The sequence below is a fragment of the Lycium ferocissimum genome, chromosome 2 (assembly GCF_029784015.1).
Source record: "Lycium ferocissimum isolate CSIRO_LF1 chromosome 2, AGI_CSIRO_Lferr_CH_V1, whole genome shotgun sequence".
NCBI classification, from domain to species: Eukaryota; Viridiplantae; Streptophyta; class Magnoliopsida; order Solanales; family Solanaceae; genus Lycium; species Lycium ferocissimum.
Genome location: NC_081343.1, coordinates 8,689,142 through 8,698,370, shown reverse-complemented (window position 1 = coordinate 8,698,370; position 9,229 = coordinate 8,689,142). Strand labels below are relative to the sequence as shown.

Sequence of the window (9,229 nt, the reverse complement as noted above, 5' to 3'; positions counted from 1 at the left end):
TGATATTCCTCCGCCATTATCTTGATGAGAATTTGAAAATGGAATATCTCACGGTTAAAGATCCTCTTACGCCGTGGAATGATCTGAGAGATAGATATGATCACCTGAAGATGGTCATACTACTACAAGCAAATTATGATTGGCTTCATTAAGGCTACAAGATTTTAAATCTATTAAGGCATATAATTCGCAATGTTTAAAATTATTTCTCGTTAAAATTATGTGGTCAAAATGTTCGAGCATGATATGCTGGAGAAAACATTCTCCATTTTTTCCGCCTCGAGTATGCTCCTGCAGCAGCAGTACCGAGAAATGAGGTTCAAGAAATATTGTGAACTCATTGCACATCTTTTAGTTGCTGAACAACATAACGAATTATTAATGAAAAATCATGAAAGTCGACCTCTGAGTACCGCTCCATTCCCCGAAGTGAATGAGGCAAACTTTCACAATTTTAGGCGTGGAAGAGGTCGTGGCCCCGGTCGTGGTCATGGCCGTGGTCGAGGAAGCAATTTTAATCATGATTCTCGTATTGCACCAAATAATACCCTTCATCACCAAAGTGTAAAAAGAAGGAGGAAAAGCATGAAGCCGTGCAAAAAGAAAAATTCGAGAAAATAAATGCTTCCGATGTGGAGGGAAGGGGCATTGGTCACGTACCTGTCGTACGCCAAAGCACCTAGTTGAGTTGTATCAAGCCTCTCTCAAAAAGGCCGAAAAGAATGCCAAAGCAAATTTCATTTCTGAAGATAATGTTGAACTCATGCATCTAGATGTGGCAGATTTCTTTGAACACCCTGAAGGGAAAATAGATCATCTGATTGGTGATGGATCTGTAATAACTTAGATATTTCATACATGTCGTTTGTATTAGCGAATGTGGTTATGTTTCCATAGTTATGTAAATGAAGTGTGTGTAATGCTTTGTTTAATAGTAATATATGTAATAAAGCGTGTGTAATGCTTTGTCTAATCATAATATCTACTTCGATGTTTACTTTGTCTATTCTTTCGTTTTGAAGAATATATGGAAAATCCTCAAACATTATTTGGATCAATGACCAATCATGAAGATATTTGTGTGATTGATAGTGGAACAACGCATGCCATATCAAAGATGAGAAATACTTTTCTCACTTGCTTAAGAAAAAGGGAAATGTTAGTACAATTTCTGGAAATTCGAAATTAATTGAAGGCTCCGGAAGAGCTACTATATTTCTACCTAAGGGGACGAAACTTGTTATAGAAGATGCATTATTCTCTTCTAGATCCCCAAGAAACTTGTTGAGTTTCAAAGATATCCGCCGTAATGGGTATCACGTCAAGACATTAAATGAAACAAATGATGAATATCTTATTATTACAAAGAATGTCTCCGGCTAGAAATATGTTTTGGAGAAATTACCAACTTTGTCTTCTGGCCTGTACTATGCAGAAATTAGTACAATTGAAGCACACTCAATCGTAAACCAGAAGTTTAACTATTCAGGAACTTTTGTGCTTTGGCATGACCGAATGGGTCATCCTGGATCAATGATGATGAGACGAATTATTGAAAATTCAAATGGGCATCCACTTAAGAACCTGAAGATTCTTGCAAGTAGTGAATTTTCATGTGTCGCTTGTCATCAGGGCAAATTGATAACCAAGCCATCACCAATGAAAGTTGACGTTGAATCCCCTGCTTTTCTAGAGCGTATACATGGGGATATATGTGGACCTATTCACCCATCTTGTGGGTCATTCAGATATTTTATGGTTTTAATAGATACGTCTTCGAGATGGTCTCATTTGTGCCTCATATCGTCTCGCAACCTGGCGTTTGCGAAATTATTGGCACAAATAATACGCTTAAGGGCACAGTTCCCAGATTATCCTATAAAGGCTATACATCTTGATAATGGTGGAGAATTTACATCCCAAGCTTTTGATGATTATTGTTTATCAGTTGGGATAAAGGTTGAACATCCTGTAGCTCATGTTCATACCCAAAATGGCCTTGCTGAGTCATTTATTAAGCGTTTGCAATTGATAGCAAGACCATTACTTATGAAAACACGGTTGCCTGGCACATACACAGTTATGGATGCTCTAACATTGAACATTCTCTCAAAGACCGGGCGTCGACTATGAAGAAACGTATTCACCAGTTATGGATGCTCTAACATTTCGATATCTCATCGGTTTAGCTGTGTATGAAACCCTTGAAATACATCTGATGGATGTGGTTACAGCTTATCTTTATGGCTCACTTGATAATGAAATTTATATGAAAATTCCTGAAGGATATAAAATGCCTGAAGCATTTGGTTCAAAGTCTCGGGAAATGTATTCAATCAGATTACAAAGATCATTATATGGTCTAAAACAATCAGGGCGTATGTGGTACAATCGCCTCAGTGAGTACTTGATAAATAAAGGTTATATAAATGATGCCATCTGTCCATGTGTTTTTATTAAGAAAACAAACTCAGAGTTCGTCATACTTGTTGTTTATGTTGATGACATATCTCATTGGAACTCCAGAAGAGCTCCAAAAGGCGATTGAATATTTGAAGGAAGAATTTGAGATGAAAGATTTTGGAAAGACAAAACTCTGTCTTGGTCTGCAAATTGAACATTTCGCAAAAGGGAGTTTTATCCATCAATCTGCCTATACTGAGAAAGTTTTAAAACGATTTTACATGGACAAGGCGCATCCTTTAAGTACTCCTATGGTTGTTCGCTCACTTGAAGTGAGCAAAGATCCGTTCCGACCTCAGGAAGAAAACGAAGAGATACTTGGTCCTGAAGTACCATATCATAGTGCAATAGGTGCACTTATGTATCTTGCTAATGCTACAAGACTTGACATAGCGTTTTCTGTTAATTTACTAGCAAGATATAGCTCTTCTCCTACACAAAGACATTGGAACGAAGTTAAGCATATATTGCGATATCTAAAGAGAACTAGCGATATGGGTCTGTTTTATGCTAACAAAGGTAGTACAGATCTTGTTGGTTATGCAGATGCAGGTTATTTATCTGATCCACATAAAGCTCGATCTCAAACAGGGCTATCGTTTACATGCGGAAATCTTGCTATATCATGGTGATCCACAAAGCAATCCATTGTTGCTACTTTTTCGAATCATGCTGAGATAATTGCTATTCATGAAGCAAGTAGAGAATGTGTGTGGTTGAGATCAGTGATACATTTCATCAGAGAAATATATGGCTTGAAGTGTGATACAAAAATACCCACAGTATTATATGAAGATAATGCTGCATGCATATTTCAATTAAAAGGAGGCTTCATAAAAGGAGATAGAACGAAGCACATTTCACCAAAGTTATTCTTCACACATGATCTCCAGAAGAATGGTGATATTGATGTGCAACAAATCCGTTCAAGTGACAATCCTGCAGATTTGTTCACCAAATCTTTACCAACTTCAACTCTTGAGAAGATGATATTCTGTCCTTTTTCTGAATTATGAGACCCCTATTTAGTCACGACCCATTTTAGCCTAGGTCATGCGGGAACCTACCTTTCCCACCTCAGTAGGCGAACACTTAACTCAACATTCACAATAATAGAAAATAGCGGAAGAAAGTAAAATATCGTAAGTCTCACAATATAATATAATGTTAACAAATGCGGAAGTAAATGAAATCCACCCCAGTATCTGGTGTGGTCATACAAGAGCATCTAAATCCGAATACTAAAGGTTTGAATAATAATACATAAGTAGTCTCAAATCATATCTCAGGATGGAAAGCAAGACATAAGTAACAGAAGAGTCTTCGAGGTCAGCGGACACTATGCTCACCCTAGAAAACTCGAGTGGAAGCTGAAAAGTTGATCAACCACGAGTCAGAGAAGTAGATCCAGACTCGATACTCGCATTCATAAAAGAATGCGGCAAGTGCGAGTCGGTATAAACAACGATGCGGTAGGCATCATCGGCCGACCAAGCATAGATAACACAATTCAGAAAATAAGTAGATAGCAAGGAATCCAACAAATATAAGATAATAAGATCACAGCCAAGTATTCGTCATCGCCTACGTAAGCCTCTAAACCCAAGTATACCAAGTCCAAAATATATATATATCCAATTCAATCATCAATCAATCAATCACCACGAATCGAAATCAATGCAATGCAATAATGGAATGGATAAGATGTGATGCCATGCAAATGAGGTGTACACATGTACTCCGGACGGAAATATCAACGTATCGGTAGCACAACCCAGTGTGACTCGCGAAGTCTAAGTGCCACCCGTCCCGGATCTTTGCTCAACAGATAGACGGGACCCTGGCTAATTGCTCACAGGGGAAGTCTTATCGGCACCACTCTGGGGGACTCGCGGAGCCCATGCACTAACAACGATTTCGGAATCACATCGGAATCCGCCATGCAACAACAATGCCGGAATAGATCATCGGTCATCGGCCTTCTCACAATCACTCAAGTAAAAGTGTCGCTTAATCAACGATACCGGATAATTACCGGCTATCGGCTATGCATCATGAATATGAGGGAATGTATGCAATGCACACATCAACGATTCCGGAATTGAACCTCGGACATCAGCTTCTCACAATCCCTCAAGCAAAAGAGTTTATCAGACATCAGTTTCATGCAATCAACGATTTTAGAATGGATTTTCGGACATCAGCCTTTTATAATAACTTAAATAAAGAGTTTATCAAATATTAGTTTCGCTCATCAATGATGCCGGATCACCACCGGGTATCGGCCATGTATCATGAATGTGTGAGAATGCGTGCAATGCGTACATCAAGTATCAACAATCAAGTTCAATATCACAAGTACCACGAAGGGGTATGCCAACAATGTATCATATCACAATACCAACAATGGTATGCCAATAATATATCGATATCACTAGTACCAACAACAGGTACGTCAACAAGGTATCATATGCAAATACCAACAACAGTATGCCAACAATATATCGATATCACTAGTACCAACAACAGGTACGTCAACAAGGTATCATATGCAAATACCAACACCGGTATACCATTCATATCTCAGTCATGACAGTAACATAGATTTTGATATCTACCACTGCTCGTGGTGACAAACCATTGAAATGGAACAATAAACACATATAACGGGGTGGCTAGTCCCAACACACAATAGGGCCCAACCCAAGGCAATATCCAACCCAACTTCATACCCGAAGGGTCGCATCTTTGTCTCTGACATTATATTCTAAATATGTGATTCGCTATGCATAGTCTCACTAGAGGTAAGCCATAACCTACCTGGACTGCCGAACCACAACACCAACAAGTCACTCTATCGCCTTGCCCTTCCTCTGAATCTCAGAACCAAAGTAGTCTAAGCATAATCGAATTCTAAATTAGAAATCATGGAGAATGATACTAATATTGCTATGATATCAATTAGGTCCATTTTAACCCTAGAAATTGGGGAAACGGGCCCACAAGGGCGAAACGAAAAATTCGCGGGTAAAATACCAAATTGAATCCTAGGTAATCATAACCCAATCATTAATTGTTGATTTAACTCAAGAATTATCCCAAATTTGATTTCAAGTAAAAACCCCCAAATTGGGTATGAACGCTAATTCTCCAAATCCGAAATTCAACGTTAAAAGTGGAAGCTATAGGCTTACTAAGCTTAGATTCATCACATTTTAACATTAACATCATCAATTTATCAAGTATAATCTTAGGGAAAAATCTCCCAGAACCTTCCCTCAAATTCCATTTCTAAGGGATTGAAAAAGGAAGGGGAAAGTCTAAGATGATTGTGATTAAAAAGGAGTAAAGGATTAGACAAAGTTTTACCTCCAATAATTCCTTCAATTTTTCTCCAAGAATAGCATTCCCAAGCTCCAATATCGAGATATGAAATAATGAGGGTCTAAGACTCATTTAATGGATTTAACTGCCCGTCACTCGCTACAGCGGTACTGTGACCGCCCCAGTGGCCACCTGACCGCTTTAGCGGTCAAGCCTAAATGGCTAGTACCGCTTCAGCGGTAGGTCCACTGCCCTAGCGATGCCGTCGTTGCGGTGATGGTGCCGCCAAAGTGGGCACCAGACACTAGAAACTTTAGCCTAATATTTTCTTTCGATCCGATTTTTTGACTAACTCCCGAGACCATCGGCTCTCATACTAGATACCTAGTCCCACATAAAAACGCGCTACGAACGCACCTGCAGCCTCAGAATTTTCAATGGATGTCTCATTGACTGAGTCAACCACCGATGCCTTAATTCCCATTTCCTACATCCCTAAATGCATCCGAATGCATTCGAAACCGAACCAAACACACACACAAGTTCTAAACGATTATTTAGACCTCTCGAAATTGACAGAATTTCGAAAAAGGTTCATTTTCCCAAAAGTCAACCTCGGGTCAACCCTTTTTCAATTCAGGTCTATATTTTTCCCAAAGTTGCCCGAATCCAGTCTAGACACCTCGAAAAGCATGTCAACGGTCCCCTCGGGTCAAAAGGGAGCTAATCAATGCTCGGGAGCTGGAGAAAGTGCCAAAAGAACTATAACGACCAAACTGGTCGTTACACATGCTGCATCATTCTGACACGTGGCATGACCTATAGGCTCCTTTGTTTGCCTTGGCGTTCCACGTCATTTGACACGTGGCACCACTTTGGGCCTTTAGGATAAGATGACATCTTGGGCTTAGCAAAGTGGGCTCATTATTTATAGCCCAAACTAATGGACTAGCCCAATAAAATCGGACCATTAATTAAATCCATATTTATTGGACTTAAAAAAATTAATTCAATATTATATTAATCCACAATATTTATTTGGACTAATATCTTGAATTTATTATATTCCAAATTTCTCGTGAATTCAAATTTAATAAAATTTCGTTATCCACAAAGGCCCCCTACTTCAAAACTTATCGCGGTATCGACTTGTCGATTCTGAGAAGATCAGTCTTGAAGTATTATTGAAGCGTAATTCAAAATTCGGGTCAAGAGAAGGTCCATCAGACTCTTTGAGAATTTAATGCCAATGCATTTTTGTACATATGCTAGGACTAATAATTGTAAACCACGTACATATGCAATTCTTGGCATATGAACCCCATATTAGACCAAGGGTTCCACTTTCCTTTAATTAAAGAAAGATCCAACTTTTATGGCAAGTGTTTGACGTGTGGTGCTGCACCGACGTAACCCCCTTTCCTTTCCTTAATTGAACTAAGGTATTGTCTTTCCAACCAACTAGGACTCCATATCCAATTAATATTGGATTAGGAGTGGACTGACCGACGTTGCCCATCTATAAATAAGAGCATGTTCTCCATTATTTTGATATTCAGCATTCTCAAGTCACGGTAGGTGTAGTTTTGCCCTTTCCTGTTATGTGTTTTCTTTTGTGTCTTTCTTCTTGCCATTTCTTTTGGTAGGTCCAACACATAAAGTTCATGAGAGATCAGCTTAATTTGCTAGAGAATAATATTACCTTCAACATCTTAAGGCTGACATGCATCCTTTTATTGATATATTCATGAAGCAATTAGCTAAGGGTGCGAGAGAATAATATTACCTCTGACATCCTAAGCTCGATTAGTGGTACCCTTTTATTGATATATCCATGAAGCCATCAGCTTAGGGTGCGAGAGATTAACATTGCCTCCGACACCTTGAGACTGATAAATAAAGATCCTTTTGACGACGTATGCAAGAAGCAATCAGCTTAGAGCGTCAGAGATTAACATTGCCTCCGAGACCTTGAGACTAACAAGTTCTTGCTCAAGAATATGGAATGCCCTTACCGATGGAATGCTCTTATCGACGAATACCCTTATTGGTGGAATGTCCATATCGACGGCTTGCCCTTATGATGGAATGTTCATATCAATGGAACTCTTATATTGACGGAATGCATTTATCAACGAAGTACTCTTATCATCGGAATACTAAAGGACAAATCCACGACGCCAATTTTTCATATCGATGAAACATCAAAGGACAAATCCATGATGCCAAATATCCACATCGACATAACATCAAAGGATAAATCCAGGATGCCAAATATTCATATCGACGGAATATCAAGCAGCAAATCAATGACACCAAATATCTGTACCAACGGATTACCAAAGGACTAATCCACGACGCTAAATGTCCATATTGACGGAGTATCAAAACACAAATTCACAAAATAATCAGCTTAGGGTGCGAGAGATTAACATTGGCTCCGACACCTTGAGACTAACAAGTGGGGTTACTTTCAATGACATATTCATGAAACATTCAGGTTACGGTGCAAGAGATTAACATTGCCTCTTACACCTTGATACCAATAAGTAGAGCTCATTTTAATGATGTATCCATGAAGCAATTAGCTAAGGGTGCGAGAGATTAACATTACCTCTGACACCTTAAGACTGACAAGTTTGGCTCCTTTTATTGACGAATCCACAAAAAGGCCAGACAGGTGCAATGGGATAGAAATTGTCCACCTTAAGACTGGAAATTTAGAAGGCCTCAGCTTGAAAACTATACTTGGCTAACTTTGGATAAATCAACTTGCTACGCGGTGGACTTGAAACTCCAACTTGAAGACTCGGCGGATTTGAAGTCTTCAACTTGCAAACATGGTGGATTTAAAATTTTAACTTGAAGACTGGCGGATTTGAAGACTTCAACTTGCATACATAATGGATTTGAAACTTCAATTTGAAGACTTGCCATAGTTTAAGATTTCAACTTGCAAACATGGTGGATTTGAAACTTCAATTTGAAGACGTGTTGTATTTTAAGACTTCAACTTGCAGACATCGTGGATTTAAAACTTCAACTTGAAGTCTGGCGGATGGGAAGACTTCACCTTGCAGATATAGTGGCTTTGGACTTCAACTTGAAGAGTTAGCAGATTTAACGCCTTCAACTTGGAACCGACAGAATTGCAAGCCTCAACCTGTTGATTTGACCACTTGCTAAGAGATTACAATCATCCCATTGGAGAAACCCATTTGCCATGGAGATTTGCCGTCTTCAACTTGTAGACATGGTGGATTTAAAACTTCAACTTAAAGTCTGGCGGATTGGAAGACTTTAACTTACAGATGTTGTGGCTTTGGACTTCAACTTCAAGAGTTGGCGGATTTGACGTATTTAACTTGAAACCGATGGATTTACAGAGCTCAACTTTTTGATTAGACCACTTGCTAAGAGGTTACAGTTATCTCATTGGAGA

At 39.0% G+C, this 9,229-nt stretch overlaps 1 long non-coding RNA gene across 1 annotated transcript; it reads left to right on the top strand.

The window, feature by feature from the left end:
* The first annotated feature begins 618 nt into the window (after window positions 1-618).
* LOC132047944 (uncharacterized) lies at window positions 619-1,004 on the top strand. Its single transcript, XR_009412853.1, has 2 exons — window positions 619-910; window positions 953-1,004. It is a non-coding gene; the product is annotated as an uncharacterized LOC132047944 (long non-coding RNA).
* The last annotated feature ends 8,225 nt before the right edge of the window (window positions 1,005-9,229 follow it).